This window comes from Onychomys torridus, chromosome 3 (assembly GCF_903995425.1).
Source record: "Onychomys torridus chromosome 3, mOncTor1.1, whole genome shotgun sequence".
Classification (NCBI taxonomy): Eukaryota; Metazoa; Chordata; class Mammalia; order Rodentia; family Cricetidae; genus Onychomys; species Onychomys torridus.
In genome coordinates, this window is record NC_050445.1 from 142,798,414 (window position 1) to 142,819,478 (window position 21,065).

Below are 21,065 nucleotides of genomic sequence, written 5' to 3' on the forward strand. Positions count from 1 at the left end.
ACTGCAGAGTCCTCTTTGCCAGCTGGAGTGGGAGAAAACCGTATGTATTTAATGAACTGAGTTTAAGGGAGCTTCGCTAGGGGAGCTGAATCTCTGGTGTTAGCCTCCACAGGGGTCTCTAGAGATAGGTACCAGCAGGGAGCGGGCGGGGTGGGGGGGCTGGTTGGGGTGGGGTGGTGCGGAGCTCTAGGGTGGGCAGGAAGCACCGGTGTAATTCTGTATTATTCTGCCATGGCGTATGTTACTTAAATACATTTGGGGAAGAGCAGCCAACAGCGACCTTGTTAGTGCACTCTTCACAGGCATCTGGAATTTTCGATCCACTGTTTCCCGCCAGAGTGAGGGCGGAAGTAGCCTGTGAGGCTGGGATTTACACTTGTCTCGCCCACAGCAATGAAAAGAACTGTAGCGGTGTGTTGTAGGAGTTAGGACTGAAATAGCCGCCCATCAGATCACATTTCCCGTGGTCTTAGAGACACTTGCAGCTGCCCAGCACTGCATTCATACTTGATTCTGAGATCCCTGCTACCTCAGGGAGAGAGATAATCAGCCTTTCTGAGTTTGTGAAGCAAAGTAGGCATCCGGATTTCTAGAGGATTGGTTGGAGGACCTTGACATGCTCAGGCACATCGCTCTATCCAGTGCACTCCTGAAGTGCCCCTCTTCCAAACTTCCCCTCCACCTCCATTCCGGACTCCCACAGCCCATACCCTCCAGTCTCCCCTTGCTCCTTTCCCCAGACTTCCTGGCTGTCAGAAATTCTCCCCCTTCCTTAGGGCACCAGTATATTCCTGGCCTTAAATGATCCTGTGGCATCCGGGAACAATCTCAGTCCTTCTGTTCCTGTTGTTGTATCCCAGGTGCTTCAGTAGGGAGGGGATGAGAGATCCCCACAAAATCCCGCAAATCCATCTGTAGTTTTTCTTTGTGGTAAATGATGGGAAAAGGACATTGGAGACTTCTACTTTAAAACTGTATCCTCTCATTTTGAAAAACAGTTATATTTCATTCTTTAAATCCATTCCCCGTTAATTTTTTAAAGTTTTATTTTATGTTATGTGTATGGGAGTTTTTCCTGCCCTATGAGTGCACCACATGCATGCCTGGTGCTCACAGAGGTCAGAAGAAGGTGTTGAATCCCCTGGAACTGGACTTAGACAAATTTTGTGAGTCACCCTATGGGTGCTGGAAATGTACTGAGTTCTCTCTCTCCAGGGGCAGCAAGTGCTCTTCACCTCTGAGCCATGGCTCCACCCCCACTTTTATATTTTTATTTAGGAATAGAATAGTTCTTGAAAAACAGTGTTCACAATTACTGTTAACTCAGGGGTCTAGTGGCAGCCTCAGGAGACCAGGCCAAGTTCCTCTAGGTGGACAGGCCCCCTGTTGTGGTGATGAGAAATAGGTCTGGGAGATGGGGGACCAACTGAAGAGGAAGGCAATCTAAGCAGGCCTCCCTTGAATCCCTGGGCCCTATCCTGGCCATCCAGTGCACACCTAAAGTGCCCCTCCTCCACACCTACCCAGGACCCTTAAATAGACTGAAGAACTCACTCTGCTTATGAGAGAGCCACAGGTGTTGGTGTCTATGTGCTGCCCCTGACTTTGAGTTGTGGCTAGGTCTTCCAGGTGCAGGCAAGTCACATACTCCTCCTGTTAAGTCAGAGCCTTTACTGTGTTGGAAAACTTACAAAAGTAAAGATTTCCTTCCTTCTTCAGAGTTTTCTGTGGGTTGTAAACAGCAGCCAAGTTGTAGCAGCAGTGGGCAGCGTCCTTAAACTGACTTAGGTGAAAGTTGCCATAGCTGCTGTCTGTGGATGCAGCTCTCTCAAATCCATCCCATCTGTATAACACTTGCACCTTCTCCTCTGCTGTCTTCGGACCTAGCTGTCTGGAACACACTGCAGCCTCTGTAACGGTTTCACCTCCTTTGAGTAATGCCAAAAGAGATAGCTCATGAATAATACTACTGTTTCTCAGGTAAGCAAGTACTTCTGAGGGATTAGGGGTTAGATAAATGCTGTGAAGGCCATAAGAGAGCCCGAGACTACGCAATACAGATGGTGAACTCCCAAGATGGCGGCCTTCTTCATCACCTTCCATGCCTGAGACAAAGCCTAGGGTGGCTTAAAACAAAACCTGGCAAGCCTTTTCTCCTGCCAGTGGGGCCCTGTTGGTGAACCAGTTCTAATAGCTCAGGGCCGAGTGTTGGTTTTAAGGAGGTGCTTTTACTCTGCAAGGAAACATCATGAATCACAACAAAATCCTCTATCAGAGCTGAGTTTTATTAGAAGGGAGAGGGGAGGGACAGAGGATAGGGTGACCAGGCCTGTGGAAGAGACACGTGGAGAGAGAGAGAAGGAAGAAGCGGGGAGGGCTCTGTGTCCTGTTTCTTATGGATTCCCCTGCACATGCTAATATGGGATTACAGAGCTACACCACGCATGTGTGTATTGTGTGAAAAGGCACTGCACAGATTAACATAGGATGTAAGGCCCCTTGCTTGGCTACTGAACTGCACATGTGCAGTCATATAGATCAGGGGTGGCCAGGAATTCCAACAGAGTAGGATGAGTTTTTTGATTGGCACATTAAAATGAACACACATTCCTTGTTTCATTATGGTGAATATATTGAAACCCTCTCAGCTATTTTTAGAAACACTGTATGTTATTGTAAACTGTACTCATTCTACTGTGCCTTTAAACACCAGGCCTGATACCTTTTTGTAGTAAACGTTGTCTACTTCCTCTCTACCTCCCCCAAGAGATATTTTTACTTGATTGTGTATTGTAGCATTGTTCACAATAGCTAGATAATGGAACACATCTGCATCTATCAGTGAATACCTGGGGAAAATTGTGATACATACTCCTGTTGGGGAATATCCAGCTGGGGGGTGGTGGAGCATTCCATGCTTTGGTCCTAGTCTACTCTTCCCTTTCCAGACCCCGCCCCCTCAGAAAGCCCACCAAGAGTCAGTCCCTCCTGGAGATGCTCAAGATCGTACCAACAGGCTACCCAAGAGCCAGAAGTGAGATGCTTTGCTCTGCTCTATTAAACCTGGATTTATTAATTCAACTTGATTGACTTATTGCATCAGTGGCGGAGGATATCCAATAACAGGGATCCAAAACTTATCAACTCCCATAAACAATGGAATACTACACACCAATAAGAGAGGATGTCCTCTTTATTGAAAACATGGGTGGACCTGGGTGACATGTTGAGAGAAATCAGTCAGGCATTGAAGCCTAACACTGCTTCTTAGTTTGAGAGAACTAGCTAAAACCAGACAGGAGTTTATATTATTTTCTTGGATTTGGAAAGATTTTTTTTAAAGTATGTTGTAAAACTGGAAATGGTAAGGAAGTCTATGTATTCAAAATATGGAAAAGTTCAGAAATCTCCCAAGATTTACTTTCTATAGGGAGTGTGAGGAGCTATGAGGAATAGAACCCAGGGAACCTAGATTGCTCACATGCTGAGAAGTGCTGGAGCTGGAAATGAGCAGGTGAGAATTATTCTGCTACTTTCTATATCTTTATAACTGGGAAGAATGAAGGTCGAGAGTTTTGTGTGGACAAAATCCAAAGGCCACAGTTTGGTGCTTAAAGCCTTCCAATCCTACATATCCTTCTCCTCATTATTAATGGAGAGGCTTCCTGGTATTTTAGATGTGTGAAACCGAGCAAAAGACAATGGTTAAAGTCAGTGGAAACTTTGTAAAAAGTATAATTTGCATTCATTAAAATTAATTCACTTGATGTACATCTTCATCACTTTTGAAAACATATAATCATGCATTCTTCATCAAGACATATAGGGGCTGGAGAGTTGACTCAACCATTAAGTGCATTGATTGCTCTTACAGGGGACTGGGTTTGATTCCCAGCATCTATATGGTGCCTCACACTCACCTCCAATTCCAATTCCAGGGATTTAACACACTTCTCAGAACCCTCAACACTAGGCATGCATGTAGTACACATATGCAGAAAAAACACTCATACACATAAAATAAATCTAAAACAATAGTTTACAAAGGATATATAGACCCCTGTCCCTACCACACTCCAGCTTCCCCATTCCCTGTTTCAGACACTCTATCTCTGTCCCCAGCCCTTACACACTTAATGTTCCAGAATGTCACAAAATGGATTCTTGAAGCAGAGACTTCACATTTGCCTTCTTACATGTTGATGCAGCATTGCTCTTCAGACAATGCAGTGTCTATCAATAGTGTGTCAGACACACCGCTGGCCAGATTCTAAGACACTATCCACAGCACCACTGGCACAGGACCAGTGCTCTGAATTCAGAAGTACATAAGCACCACATAATCAAATGTTAAACCAAGAACTTAAGAAAAGTTGGCAGGAAACTTGTGGAGAGGTGAGAGAAGGAAGTGAGTTGTGGCAGTTTGGGTTTCTTTTCAAATAGGCAGAAAGGAGACAGTTTCCTGTAGCTCCCTGCCTTTAAGCTTGCTGATAAGTTTAGTTTATGGACTTTAGAGTCAGAAGCCTTGGGACATTTGGCCTGGTAAAGTGGTATGAGAAATAGGCAAGTGCAGGCTTTGGTCCAACTTGGTTCTTCTGTTGAGAGGGTTTGGTTAACTTGCCATCAGCTTGGGGACATTTGAATGATTGCAAATGTTGAGTTTCTTTCTTTCTTTTCTTTCTTTTTTTTTTTTTTTTAACAGTGATCCTTAAAGCTGCTACATATATACACATGAAAGTTTCTTTTTCTTTTTTTCTAAAACTTAAATGCTGGCTTTCCTTTCAGTATGGGGATATATGGGTAGGATGGGGGCACATCAGCATATTGTATAGTTCCTGCACAGCTTTATAGTGGTTGCACAATTTTTCTTTTCTAAAAGAAAGGCGTTAGAGTCACATCAACATCTTATTCATCAGTCTCCTGGTATATAGACAGTGAATTTTCTCTTGAATCTAAGATGACTTTTACCCAAGACAAGTTCACGGACATTCCCCTCACTTTTTAAGGAATTAAATGACTTTACAATATTAAGCTTTGTGCTTGGGTCTACAGTCCACATTGCATCTTGTTTTTAGCAGACAGATACCAGGTTATTTCAGTAGCATATACTGGAGAGATGCCACTTTTTCCCAGTTTGTAAACTATACATCTCTGCTAAATATCTGTTTACCAAACGTGTTTGATGTAACTTCTGGAGTCTTTTTTTCTGTTGTATTGTTCTAGTGTCTACTCTTTTCCTAGCACCAGGTTGTGGTACTATTTATTTATTCCTGTTCTTGTAAGTCAAGAGATTAGGCAGAATGATCTGAATTCGACTCTTCTTTTTCAGAATCATTTTGGACCATTCTAGTTTCTTTTAGTTTTCATAGTACCTTTCATATAATCTGGTGCTCTGAAATTAACTTTTTCTGAAGGCAATCATTCCACAGGTAGTGAAACTGTTACATACATAAACTTGCAAGGAAATTGTTGACATATGAGCAATATTGAGTGTTCCAGTTTATTATGTGAAGCATTTACTTATATTTTTTTATTGAATAAAACTTAGAAGTCAAGTAATGGGATAAATGCCTGATTGATCAGAGAGGAAGTGGAGAAGCAACCAATGACCTCCTGTCTCTTGCCTTCCCCAATCCAAAATGGCCTGGGAATCTTTCTTAGCCTCTCCCTACTACTTTTTGTGTGTGTGTCTCTCTTTCTTTATGTATCTTGGGTCCTACAAAAATTCCATGGCTAATTCTGGTCAGCTAGTCACTAGCTCTGCCCATGATTCAATGTTACACTTTATTGGCATTCTTGGAGTGTCTGTGTGAACAAATATCCCACAACATTTATGTGTTTATATCTGCCTTGATTTCTTTTTTTAATTCAAAAAATTTTATACATATAAGTGTTTTACCTGCATAAATATCTATGCATTACATGCATCTCTGTGCCCACCAAGGTCAGGAAAGATGTCAGGTTTCTGAAACTGGAATTATAGATGGTTGTAAGCTACTATGTGGGTGCTGGAATCAAACCCATGTCTCTGCAAGAGTAAGAAGTTCTCTTAACCACTGAAATAACTCTCCAACCCTGTTCTGATTTCTTCATAATTATACACGTAGTTTTTGTTATGCTGATTATGAACTTTTTTTAGATTTATAATTTTATAGTTTTTGGCGTTACTGTAAATGGTGCGGTCTTATGTTAACTTCCTTTGCCATGCTGACATTGTGTCCTGCAGCTTTGTAAACTAATTTTTTACATCCAGTAGTCTTTTGTAGATTTGTTAGAATTTTTATGCAGCTAAAACCATGTCATCTGTGAAGAGATACACTTTCATCTGTTCTCAAGAAGTGTAAACTTTCTTTCTTTCTTTCTTTCTTTCTTTCTTTCTTTTCTTTCTTTCTTTCTTTCTTTCTTTCTTTTCTTTCTTTCTTTCTTCTTTTGAGCTGAGGATCGAACCCAGGGCCTTGCGCTTCCTAGGCAAGCATTCTACCACTGAGCTAAATCCCCAACCCCTCTTTCTTTCTTTAATAAATGTATTTTAAGCTGGACGGTGGTGGCACACACTTTTAATCCCAGCAGTCGGGAGGCAGAGCCAGGCGAATCTGTGAGTTCGAGGCCAGCCTGGGCTACCAAGTGAGTTCCAGGAAAGGCGCAAAGCTACACAGGGAAACCCTGTCTTGAAAAACAACAACAACAAAAAAAAAAAAAAAAAAAAAAGAAAAGAAAGAAAGAAAGAAAGAAAGAAAGAAAGAAAGAAAAAAAGAAAGAAAGAAAGAAAGAAAAGATACTTATTTTTATGTATATGGCTGTTTTATCCACACATGTGTCCTGGTTACTGTATAGACCAGAAGAGGGCAATGGGTCTCCTGGAACTGGAGTTTGGCATGATTGAAAGCTACCTTGTAGGTGCTAGGAATGAACCTGTGTCCTCTGGAAGAGAAGCCAATGGTCTTAACTGCTGAGCATTCTCCAGCCACATTACCCTATTTCTTTGCCCTGGTGAGGCCCTCCTGTGAAAAGTCATCCTGGAGTAGTGAGCAGATGTCCTGCTCCTGCTCCTGATTACTGGGAAAGCCTTTATAACTGTACCTTTGAGAATGAAGCAGACTGCAGTTGGATTTATTGTTTTGTTTTTAATGGATACCTTTTGTAGTGTGAGGAAGTTCCTCTGATTCCTAATTTTCATACACTTTTGGTGTGTTTATTGAGTATTTCTATTTTTCCTCTTTTCTTAGTTTGTTCATAGGTCTAATTACCCTGATCCCCCTAATGTGTCTGTTACTCCTTCTAACCAGAACACGTTATGGAGAGAAATCCAGCTGACTGTTGTTACTTCTCACTGTTCCTCACTCCTTTTGTTTCTTGTTCTTTGATGATTCACCCTTAGTTCAGGATCTGGAAGACCCTGGCCAAAGTTCTGTTTCCATCCTCTCTAGACTTCTTTCCACCATGGCATCCTTTATGGTCCAGGACCTTCTCTGAAAGGGGTTTACAGGATCCTTTTAGGTACTTGTGGGCAGTTGTACATTGGCTCTTTGTGGTAAGTTTCTTACACTTTTCTTAAGATATTGGCATTCTTATATTCATATTTTACAGGTAAAAAGCTCCAAGAAAAATATCTCACAATCACCTCCCATGTGTCTCGTGTTAAGTTTCGCTGCCGCTATGGAGTGATCACCATCCTCACTGTGGCTGTAGTTGCACTTTTGGTTGCTTTCTCATTGTCAGGTGAGTGACTCATCTCCAGATTCTGCAGCATTCTGTCCACATTCACACTGTCACTTACACTTACTGACCACTGTGAGCCAGGCACTGTGGGAAGGGCTGGAGAGAAAACACATTGGAAATTCCTGTTCTCTGGGAACTTCCGGTCTAGCAGGAAGATGCAGTGAAGGATCAGCACAGGCTGTGGTATGCACAGGAGGCCAGGCTCAGCATCCCTGGGAAGATGGCGTTCAGCAACCTCTAGAGAGATGCAGGAGACATATCTTCACCTGGGAGACCAATTCAAAGCAGAGAACAAGGAAAGGAAAACCCAAAGGAGCAGCCTCAGGAAATGAGGGGAGTGAAGAGTAATATGGTTGGGGAAGGTACAGCACCCCTACCCCAACCATGACTCATGGTTTCAGTTAACATCTTCGACCATGGTCTGAAAATATTAAATAGAATGTTCCAGAAACATGTGATTCCCAAGCTTTCATTGTTAGACTATTCTGAATAATGTGATAAAACTTGTATAGCTTTCCTGCCATCGCTAGAGCAGATGATTCATGATACTGTTTTATAAAATCAACTTTAACCATGTCAATGAATAATACACAAGTCTAAACATGGACAAACATTTGCCAAGACGACAGTCATTGTAACCTAAACTGTTGTGTAGCTGTGAAAAGAGTCAGATAAAGAGAAGACACAGTCACCTTCATTTCCTGCTGTGTTTGTCCCTTTCATTAAAGCCTCATGGTACTGCACGTGAGAACAGGGAACAGCTGCAACATGTTGTCCTACACTAAAAATAAGTGTGTGTGTGTGTGTGTGTGTGTGTGTGTGTGTGTGTGTGATTTCTAGTATTTAATGTTTCTTATGACATCACTTGTTTCTAGGCTCAATAGCCCTTCATAGGAGTCATGCATTCATTCTTCTCTGTTAAAGGAAGAAAAAGACGAAGTTATGAGAGAAAAATGTCTTTATTTTCCTAAGCAGCCCCTTGAAAGCTTGCTGCATTCAGCGTTTTTTACAGGGCTTATTACAGATGCACACACACACACACACACACAAACACACACACATCACTTTGCTATAATAGATTCACAAATGAACACATCACAAAACTCCATCAACATAACCACTCCAACACTTGCCAAGTACCAAACCCTATGTATCTCATTGAACTTCCACACAGTTAGAACAGACACTCTGAAGTCAAGGAACTTGGGTCATGGTTTTAGATTTTCACTGTATTTACATTTTTATACACTTATCAGCCACAAACTAGAACAATCACCAGCGAAGTTGAAACTAGAAAAATAATGCCCTTTGTAACCCTATTCATGGCTTATGGGCCCTTTGCTGCATCCTGTCCTTGCTCTTCACCTTACACTACTCTTCCTTGTTCTCCATGTTACACTATGCCCACACTCACAGCTGTTCACTCTGTACAGTATGGGCTAGGGTAAGCATATGGGGGAGTGCATGGGGTCTTTTTCTGAGTTTGTGTGACTTATTTAATATTGTATTTTCTATGTCCTTTACTTTGCAAGTTTCATTTTTCTTTATGTCTGAATAACATTGTGTTTGTACATGTAATTCATTTTCATGACCTGTTAACCAGTTGATGGACATGTAGGTCGTTCATTTTGTTACTATTGTAAATATGGAGCTATTAATAAGCATGGATGTGCAAGTTTCTCTGTCTTATGATGTAGTGTTCTTTTGATATTTGCCCAGGAGTGTGGCATAGCTTAGTCACAAAAGGTCTATTTGTAATTTTTAAAAGAGCCTCCATACTGGATGTATAAGTTTATACTTTCTCCAGCAGTGAAAAAGTGTCCCAATTTCTGCCCAGAGTTCTGACATCTGTGGTGAGATTTCTTGGTGATTGTCATTCTGACAGCCTCTAATGAGAGCCAGTATATTTTCATATGGATTTAATATGTGTGTATATGATAACAGGAAATCCTTGATCAAAGTTTTGGTATCAAAAACCTATTTTGACCATGTCATGTTTTACATGCTGGCATTTATCCATAGTTAAATCCAGAGAAGTGAGGAATTTTTCTTATTTTGTCATTACAAAAGGAGAATGTGAAGGATTATAGGAAAGGTACCTGTAGTGTTCCAGCAAACAGGAATAGTCCTAGTGGTTTAAGGACCTATGATTTTATGTAGGGTATTGGTGTCTTTAGTCCCTGCACTTAAGAGGCACAGCCAGGAAGAATACTACAAAATCCAGACAAGTTCTGTAGCTGCAGAGTTTCTCTCCAGGTCCCACCAAGCCCCCACAGTCCCACAACCCACTTATAAAATAATCACTCAGAAGCTCATATTAATTAAGCTGCTTGGCCATTAGCTCAGGCCTACCATTGTCTAGCTCTTTACCCTTAAACTCAGCCCATTTCTGTTAATCTATATGTTGCCATGTGTTCTGTGGCTTTACTTGTTGCTTTCACATGTTGCTCCCTGGATGGCAGGCTAGTGTCTCCTCACTTAGCTTTCTACTTCCCAGAATTCTCTCCTCTGTTTGTCCCACCTATCCTATCCTTCCTGCCTGGCTACTGGCCAATCAGTGCTTTTATTTATCAATCAAGCAGAGCAACACATTCAGTATGCAGAGTGATATTATCAGCACTTCCCCTCTTCTTTTTTTTTTTTTTCAAAAGGGAACTTTTTAACTTTCACATATTTAAATTACATATAACAAAACAGTTCTCAAGTAAGAATTACAGTTACAATATCTAGTCTATTTATAATATCTAGTCTATTTGTATTTGGCAAAATTAAAGAAGATGTCCTATCTAATATTTGTGAGTCTAAGGTTTCATATCTAACTTATTTCTTATTATAACTAAGGAAATTATAACTATCTAGTCTTCAACTACATCAAAGACCTCAGAAGGATATAATATTATCTGAGAAACAGGAGAAGGACGCAAGCAACTTTCGGGAGTCTTGCGAGAGCAGGCTGAGACAGCTGGCAGCCTGGACAATTACCTAATGTTCTTTTGTAAAGTTGGGGCATCTGTCTTCAGCCCACAGGTCTAGAGTCTCTCAGTCACTTCTCTCTGTGTCCTGTAGAATGTCTGGCATTTTCCTCTGTGATGCAGGAGCCTGAGGGTCCATCTTGCCAAGCAAAGTTCAGTGGTGACCTTCTTATTGGTCATGCATGTCCATTCAAAACATCTTTTTAAGCAGTTCAGGCAAGAATAGTTTCTTGCCCAAATGGCTATTTTGCTAAGAAGAAGATAAACTCCATATGAAGTGTCTTCTATGGCCATCCTCCTCTCTGAAGTAAATCGGTGCTGCCAGAAGCAGACATGTCTCATTGTCCAGAAATTCTAAATTTTTAAAACATTTTAAATGCCATATTCTGTAGGTCTTTGAAGTGTTTGAAGATTACCTACCTAATTGAATTATATCTATGTATACCTAGAAAATAACAGGAGTGTAAGTTTGACTATCATAGAAGACTAATTATTAATCTGTATTTCTTAATTATCCATTACAATCTAAATGAGTTACATAAAATAATACCTCAAATGAGAATAGAAATAAATACAGCATAACAAAATTGTTTAAATTTGAATCAATAAAGTAAAATCCATAGCAATATAAAACATTTTCAAACAAGTTGTTGCTCTTTAAAAGTAAATTCAAAAATCTACTTTTTTATCCCATCATATCTATATCATATATATATATATATATATATATATATATATATATCAATATCATATCCCCCTTTCTCCTTTTACAAAGATATTGTATTTATAATTAACCTGGTTTAAATAAAATTATTATTTTTTTCTGTCCCACACCAGAGACCTCTTCTGATATAGGACACAAGAATCTCTCAACCTTTGTTTGTTTGTTTTAGGAATATGCTTGGGTTTAAAGAAGGAGTAAGCCAATTCCATTCCTAAAGCCAGCTTTGTATATTTGGGAATTTTGGGCGTAGTTTCTCTTACTACTTCCTCCTGGATGAGGGTGCTATATTCTTATGAGGACATAAAGAAAAATTTAAGATTATGGAACAGTCCATGAAGCTGTATTCTTTGAGCCAGTTGCCTTGTAAAAGTTTTGGATGTTGATCATCTGGGCCATGGTGTCATCGGAGACCTTTCAGGGGGTCTTGGCTGGTCAAACGTGATGTATCTTAGTCTGGAACAAATCCATAGCCTCTTGCTTTTTGTGGAAACAAAAACAGAGCCTCCTTTCCAAAGCAACATGTCCTTACATCCAAATTTTGAAGTCAAGGTATCTTTAAAATATACATATTGGCTTAACTCAACAGCTTTTACAATCAAATGTTTTTCTGCAGTTAAAAATACCAAAGACAACACAATCCAGACTCTCTGTAATATTCATCTTTAAGTGGCTTGTTTTTTATACTACCTTTACTGTCTCTTTAAAGACTTTATTTTTAAAAACCATCTATTTCTTTATATAACTGCATATATTTCCTTTTCTCTTTCTTCCAAGCCTATGTACATTTTTACACACATTGTAAACCATTTAACGTCTTGTTCCATCTGAATCTGCCTTATTGTATAACTATTGAGCTCCTGAGTGATTATTTTATAAGCAGTTGTGGGGTCTGTGGGGCTGGGCAGGATTGGAGAAAACTCCAGCTACAAGTACAGTCCACAGAGTGAGATCTGGACCAGGCAGGACGACATAGAGAGATTCTGCTCCCAAACTGTAAATACAAAGAAGAAAATAAAAACATTTCCTTAGAGTCCCACATGAACGCTCTTGATTGGAGACCTCCATGCTAGGAATATTCTCTTAGTGATGTGTAATGAAAGGTGTAGTCCAAACACACACCTCAACTGAGATTGGTGTTTAACTGAAGAGACAATTCATGGAAATGTTCATGACATGTCACTGCATTTTGTATATTCTAGAGAGAAAGGAAAAAACAGGTATGACAAACCCTGAAGCTGGCCATGCCAATTGCCCGAGAGACTGGATTGGATTTGGAAGTAAATGTTTTTATTTTTCTGAAGTCACAAGTAACTGGCATTCCAGCCAGACCTCCTGCAAGAAGCTAAATGCCCAACTAGCTAAATTTGGCAGCCGGGAGGAGCTGGTAAGAAAGGATCAGGAATTGGTTTGTTGTTTGTTCTGTTGAATTTATATTGCCTTGAGATAGAGAGCTTAAAGCTGAGGCATGAGGAAGGTTCCCACCCTAGGCTTTGAGGGACATGGGGCACATGTTAGTATGGTCCATTTGTGATGGTGACACATCTGGCTGTAGCCCTGAGACATTCCAAAGGTATTCTCTCCTGTAGTGCTAATAGTCAACCTCCGTGGCCAGACATGTGTTTGACTGAGAGACATGGTGGTCATGTAAGTCTTTGTCCAAGCTGGCAGGTATTGCATTTCAAGGTGACAACTATTAATAATTGTGAATACAGGCTTAACAAGGGACTTGCTCAGCCGCAGAAGGGCAGGTGGTTGTCAGTGTACTATGGATTATAGCAGTAAAATGCATCTACTGAGAACTGAGGTTTATTTAGTTGATTATCCTGAATTCAAACCTGCTGCCATCCTGAGAGGAAGCTGTAGGGCAGAGACTCCATGGTCATCTGAAGCTGAGAGACACATGTGTTTGCTTTCTGTGTTTTATGACAGGATTTCCTAAAGAGACACATGAATGATTCTGCCTACTGGATTGGCCTGCACAGGAAGTCATCAAAGCACTCGTGGAGGTGGACAGACAACACTGAATATAATAAGAGCATGTATGCTTTCAGACCTCTTGTGTTGTGATGTGTGTGAGTTGTGGCTATGAGAGATGAAAGGCAGTGTCATGTGGAGCCAGTTGTACTGGAAACATAAACCTTTAGACTGGAGGTGTGCCCTGGGGTGTAGGTTGGTGGTACATGTATCAGCCAATTCCCCAGTGAACTCCACATCCAGACAAATTTTAATCCATTGGATTTCCTTAGTGTTGTTTTACTCCACATCTTTAGCATGGTGTTGGCACCTGGGGTAGATGTTTTGTGCTGTGGCACTTGAAAATCTTTCCTTGCTGATAACTGCCCTCGTGGGATGTAGACAGAACTGCTGATGGGCAGTGAGGGCTCTGAAACCCCAGGAAGCTACTGCAGAACTGCTGGGGTATGACGTGTCAGACAGCTGTTTGCACAGCTGCATCTGTCACAGAAGCAGAGCCTCCAGGGGCTTTGGGAGTCTCCTCTAGATTCTCATCATCAAAGAGCACTCCAGAAAGCTCCTGGATGTGAGCATAGCCGTTTTGAACAGACCTGTTTCACTGGAATGGTGAAACACAGTCCCATTCATGTTCATGATTAAAGAACTTTCAGCAATTTGCTAAGTATTGCATTTTCTCCCACTTTTATACATGCGAAAAATATTACAAGATAGAATTGAAAACCACCCTTGTGATGCTACCACAGCTGAAGTTCATTTGAACATGGCAGCAAGAACCAATCAAATGCTTTGTACACACAGTACAGGGTTCAACATGGACAAATGACAAAGGTGTGGTCATCAAATTGAACCTGGAGAATGTAAAAGTCACTAGGTGTAAATCTCATGCTGGTGATTCCTCCTGGACTCTGCCTTTGTGTGATCCATGTTATAAATAAGCAGTGGAGAAGAGTGAGCTATCATTGCAGGAGTGAATGCCGTGGCAGACTCTGCAGACATTTTGTTTGTTTTTTGTTTTAGGGTTTCCATCCGAGGAGAAGGAGAATGTGCCTACCTGAGTGACAGAGGGATCAGCAGTGGCAGGGACCACATGCCTAGGAAGTGGATTTGTAGCAAGCCCAAGAGCTAAACTTTATATTGCCCAGAAGTTTCATAGCTTGTGTCAAAGCAATCATGAGAGTCCTGTAACATGTTATCTATAGTCACTCACTCATTTCTTTATCTTAAAATTATCAAAATCAATTCATAATCTGTGGTGATATTCAAGATCAAAACTATCATAGCCAACTATACTTATGGGTGTTTGGGAGTCTATGAGAGATTCTAAATTAAATTCAGTGCTTTGGTATGAGTTGGTACTCATATTGTAAATGTGAATTACAATTCCGTCAGCATTAGTGACCTCCACTTTTATGACCAGATATGAAATTTTTTCCATTAGTTCTTTCTTTGAGTGACTGAGAACTTAAACAAATGAAGGGAAGACAGGATTGAGCCAAGATGGCTGCAGCACTCATGACTCCTGTAGAGTGTTAGAGGGGGAGGCATCCTCCTGCACCCTTCCCCCACAGCTCTGGGTATCCTGCACCAGGCCACATCACTGGTCTGCAGCCACCAAGGAGGAGCCTCACACACCAAAGACACAGCCTCAGCAACCCAAGCAGGAGCCACAGTAGTGTCCTGCTGTTAGAAAATCAGGGAAGAGAATGGTTGTATCTCTGGTAAATGTGCCCTGGCATGTTTGTAATTTCTGTTATCAGAACCCTTTAAAAATGTTTGAAGATTGATTCTAGATGGTGGTTCATAGGGTGGGTTCTTGGTTCCAATGGGAGACACCACTGCTGTGGATCTGCCCTTGGGACACAGGTACAATGGTCATACCTACTGAGTCAGCAAGAAGGCCTTCACTGAGGACAGAGAGATGTGCAGAGGCCTGGAGCTCTAGTGGGTGCTGCCTCAGATACCCTGCCCAACTGAAAGATCTCCCTGCTTCTGGGCAACAACAGGATATCCCAGACCAGTCTCAGTGATAGTCGACCATCACCCTGGCTCTGAGCAACATCAGGATGTCTGTGATGGAAAACAGTTCTTTTTCTTGATTGGGCCTCCTCAAAAAACATAGCACTGGCAGGGTGGTAAGCAGCAGCCTGGATCTCTTGCTACCTCTGCCCCCTAATGCACTACCCAGCCTCATGACCACCCTGACTCTGAGCAACAGTGGGATGTTCAAGATGGAGAATGGTTCATTTTCTGGATTGAGCCTTCTCAAAAAATCTCCACAGTGTGTGCTGCCACCAGATACCAGCTGGGGCTTTGGGGGTGTCATGGTTCTGTCTGCTGCTGCAGGCTATGTTGATACCCATGGAGCATGTTGTCACTGGGGACCATATGGATGTCCCTGGTCTGTGCTCTTGCCTGGGGCTGTGGTGATGTTCTAGCCTGTGCTGCCCCCTGAGGCCATGCTCCTATCCACAGTCTCAGATTCTGCTGGGGACCATGTTGATTAGCATGGTTCCTGTTACCAGTAGGGGCCCTGTTGGCCTCTGTGGTCTGTGCTACCACTGGAGGCCATGTTGGTATTCATGGTTTGGTCTATGTACTGTGCTGCCACAGTTGGCATCAGGCCGAGTTGGCATTCCTTGTTCATGATGCTATTGGGGGCCATGCTGGTGTTAGTGATTTGTGCTGCTGCTGGAGGCCTTTGTTGATGCCCACAGTCTATGTTGCTGTTGGAGCCCATGTTGATGCCCCTGTTCCGAGCTACCATCAGAGGCCTTGTTTGATGTCTGTGGTCTATGTTGCCAATAGAGGCCATGTTAATGTCCCTGGTCCATGATTCAGCCTTAGACTATGTTGATATTCTTGGTCCATATGACCTTGACAGCTGTCTGAGGCAATGTTGATATTCATAGTTCATGCTGCTGCTGAAGGCCTTGTTGATGTCTGTGATCTATGCTGCAGATTGAGTTTATGTCAATATCTGTGGTCCATCCTGCCACTGGGGCCCATGTAGGTGTCTGTGGTTCTTATTGCTGCCTGAGGCCATGTTGATTTTAGCCTCCTTTGAATCCAGCTCCCAAGCCACTACCCAGAGTAACTCAGAGAAGACTTCTCAAGAGTGAGGATAGAAAGATTTCTATAATAACTTCACACACGATCTGTTCAGGTCATGCTCTTTATTCTTCTTCAGCTCTAATTTTCTTTACTGCCCTAATTCTTCCTTGTTCTAATTCCTTCTAAGTTCTAATTCTTTCTAGTTCTCCTCTGTAATATTGAAATGATATTGAAAGTAATAAGAATCAATATTTTATAGACATGTAATCAACATTTTCATCAATGACCAACATTTATAATGAATCAATAGTTTATATTTATAATTAGTAATCAATTATCTATATTGATAGTAAGCTGAGAACTAGTGTAAATACCCTATAGGTGCAGTTGCATATGGTCTCAGAATACCTTTGATCTATAGTAAGGCAGAGGAGTAATATAAAAATCTATCATTAGTTAGCATGACATGATGTGGTTAAGTGTGTCTAATATGATTATGAGTTATCAAAACAGTATAGTTTAATTTAGAACATTAATCTTTGAATAATTGTATTAATTTGATTAGTCTGTATTTTAATGAAGCATTGTTAGATAAACAGTATCCCTGAATTAGTGCTGTGCATCTGTAGGGCCAAAGCTCTAGTTGAAGTTGTCTTATCTTAAACTTATAACCAAAGCAATTATAAACCATTTTGGCTACGAGAGAGCAGTACCAATTGGTCTCCTTGTATACATAGCAAGATTTACATACTAGAACAATTGTCAGAAGTACACATGGAGATTATCTGATAAAATATATATATCAGGATCATGGGCAGAATTTATACAATTAGTAATAGAATATTTTTTAAAGACAGTCTAGCTTCTGTGTTGGAGAATTCTGCTGTGGGATGTTGTTGTGTATGCTGTGAATGCATTGTTCTGATTGGTTGATAAATAAAACTCTGATTGGCCAGTAGCCAGGCAGGAAGTATAGGGAAGGTGAGCAGCCTAGGAGAATGCTGGGAGGAGAGGAGTCAGGAGTTGCCAGCCTGACACAGAGGAAGCAAGATGACAAGGCAGAACTGAGAAAAGGTACTAAGCTATGTGGCTAAACATAAATAAGAATTATGGGTTAATAATTTAGGTGTAAGAGCTAGTCAGTGGTAGGCCTGAGCTAATGGCTGAGCAGTTACAATTAATACAAGCTTCTGAGTAATTACTTTATAACTGGCTGTGGGACCACCAGACCAGAGGAACTTGGGGTCTAGTGGGACCAAGGCAGGATGGAAAAACTTTCAGCTACTTTTGGCATACCAATTTGGGACTCTTGAATTTCCATAAGGCCTAAAAGAGTTTAAAAAGGGCTTCTAAAAACAGAATAATGGAGCCAAAACCAGGTTTTTACTTCATGTCTCATGTGGGTTGAGGTATAGGGACACCAAGGTACAGAGATACTCACGGTGTATTGGCTTGAGTACAGCATGGCAGATTCCAGCCACTGTACGAAGTGGTGTCTGCAAGCAAAGCAGCATGGTTCATGGTGGTTATAGCTTTTGCTAGAATAGACCAAAAAATAAATAAATAAAATAAAATAAAAGGAAAGAAAGAAAAGTTTTTTGGGCTACATGCTTCTGGTTGGAAGCGTAGATCCACTCCATGTTTCTCCCTGAGCTGGCGGTAAACATAATTCTGCCATGTTGGAAAGCTGAGGTGGGCGGAGCCAGCAGCCAAAGCTGCCATTTCAGTCCTATTCATGCTGCAGTTTAAAGCAATAGATTCACAAAAAGACAGAATCAGATGAAATAAACCTCTAAATGATTTGCATTATGTGTAAAAATGGTCATAAGTTTGGAACAGAGCCAAAAAGTAGTATAGACAGGTAAAGAAATAGTTTTTAAAAATGTCTTTAAAAAGACAGTAAAATTAATATAAATGTTAAGTCATGTAAATTTGAAGATTACACAGAGAGTCTGGATTATGTTTTTGGTATTTTTAACTGGAGAGAGTCATTTGATTGAAAAAGCTACTCAGTTAAACCAGTATGTATATTTTAAAGGTATCTTGACTTTAAAACTTGGATCTAAGGTTATATTGCTTTGGAAAGGAGGCTCTGCTTTTGTTTCTACAGAAGAATAGAACCTATGGATTGTTTCCAGGCTAATATGGTTTGATCATTGAAGACCCCCTGAAAGGTCTCTGGTGACACGATGGCCCAGACTCGTCTTTTCAGGACTTGACCTTAATTCTTTTTTTTTCTTTCCGTTTTTCCAGACAGGGTTTTTCTGTGTAGCTTTGTGCCTTTCCTGGAACTTGCTTTGGAGACCAGGCTGGCCTTGAACTCACAGAGATCCGCCTGGCTCTGCCTCCCAAGTGCTGGGATTAAAGGAGTGCACCGCTGTCGCCGCCACCACCGCCACCACGGCCACCACCACTGGCTCACATCTAGTTGCCTCTCTGATTTCTTTTTTTTTTTTTTTTTTTTTTTTTTTTGAGCTGAGGATCGAACCCAAGGCCTTGTGCTTGGTAGGCAAGCGCTCTACCACTGAGCTAAATTCCCAACTACCTTAATTCTTAATTTTTTTCAGGATCCCCATTAGATTGCCAGTGTCCTCAACCAGTAGGAAATAGTATGAGAAGCTTTGCTCAAATTCCCAAAATATTGTTTATAAATGTTTATTTTTATTTAAAGCAGATTGATTATAAATGGAATCTCTTTCTAAAGAAGAAAAGGTATGATATTATCCATATGATAGGATAAAAGGGTAGATTATTGAACCTACTTTAAAAGAGCAACAACTTGTTTTAAATTGCTATAGATTTTAGTTTATTACAAAATTAAAGTTAATTTTGTTATATATATAATTTTGTATATATATTTTTACTTACATTTAAGGTATTGTGTTTATGTAACTCATTTAAATTGTAATGGATAATTGAGAAATACAGATTAGTAGTCATCTAGGATAATCAAATTTATAGTCATGTTAGTTAATTTTTTTAGGTATATAAAGGTATACTTTAATTAGGTATATAATCTTCAAACACTTCAAAGACCTACAGAATATGGCATTTAAAATGTTTTAAAAACTTAAAGTTTCTGGACAGTGAGACATGTCTGCTCCTGGTAGCAGTGATTTACTTCAGATAAGAGGATGGGCATCAAAGACACTCCATATGGAGTTTATCTTGTTCTCGGCAAAAACAGCGATTTGGGCAAGAAACCTTTTTTTACCTGAGCTGCTTGGCAAAATGTTGTATCGACTGGACATGGAGGATCCATGGAAAAATGACCACTGAAATTGTCACAACAAGGTGAAATGGTCATTCAGGTTCCTGTTTTGCACAGGAGACTGCCAAATATTGTACAGCATAGAGGGAGATGTGACTAAAAACTCTAGGCCTGTTGGATAAAGATGGATGAAGATGGATGGCTTGGTGAGAACTGTAGACCTTAGTTGTAAGAGGCAGGGTACCTGTTTCAGTTTTGGTGGGCCACCCAGAGTGGGAGGGTGGGTTGGAGGGGTGAAGATGGAGGCCAAAATGAAAGTGGAGATTGCATGCAGTCAGATGCAGAGAGCAGAGACACAGGGAGAATAATTGTTTATGGAGCAAGACTTTTCAGTTCTCAGGACGTCTCCGATCAAACCAAAAAGTCCTGTAGAATTTCCCATATCATAGGGAGAGCATTCTCTTCCTAGTGACTTGGTTCTTAATGGGTTAACAGGAAGTTCCTTGATTTCACCAAGATTTTTGTAAACAAACATGATTTGCGTAATAACAATTAACCCAGAGTGTCAGAGCTCACTAATATTCCAGCTCGTAGTTTGTTTTCAATTCACTGAATCAGAGTTTATGTTGTTCTCCAAGGCTGCATAATAAGGTGCAAAGCATGGTTACCAGGTGTCTTATACTTAAAGGCCTGATTATAAGATGCATTGCTGTGGAGCGTGGTTACCAGGTGTTTTGAAGGTTGTAAGTTGTGCTTTGATTTTTTTTCGAGACAGGGTTTCTCTGTGTAGTTTTGGTGCCTGTCTTGGATCTTGCTCTGTAGACCAGGCTGGTCTTGAACTCACAGAGATCCACCTGGCTCTGCCTCCTGAGTGCTGTGATTAACGGTGTGCGCCACCACCGCCTGGCCTGTGCTTTGATCTTGAAACCAGGAGGTCTTCTGTCCCTCCCCTTGCTAGCATATAAAAAGCCCATTAGAAATAATCTCAAGACTGATGGGTATTGACCCAGGGCCCTCTCAGCGCTATCCTGTGTCTCTATCTTTTTTCTTCATCTACTTCTATATTTCCTATCTAGCATTCCCCAATTCCTCCCTCTCCCCATCAAGGGACCCTTTGGTAGGTAGGGGATGAACCCCAACACTGGGCTGGGCCTTGACACCAGAGAGAGAGAGAGAGAGAGAGAGAGAGAGAGAGAGAGAGAGAGAGAGAGAGAAAGAGACAAGTTTAGAGTAAGAAAAGGAGAAGGCAGTTGGAGCAACAACTCCTTTGAGAGTTTCGGCCAGACAGTTTCTGCTGATCAGTAAGCTCTTGAGCAGCCAGTATGTGAAGCAGGAGCAAAAAACTAAGTATCTAAGTAGAAACGCCTGCTGCAGTGTGAGCATCAGCAGTGTAGAGCTCTAGGGAGGTTGAATG

The 21,065-nt window shown here is 41.1% G+C and overlaps 1 pseudogene; it reads left to right on the forward strand.

Moving 5' to 3' along the window:
• The first annotated feature begins 231 nt into the window (after positions 1–231).
• On the forward strand, positions 232–14,542 carry LOC118580296 (annotated as a pseudogene).
• Positions 14,543–21,065: the final 6,523 nt, after the last annotated feature.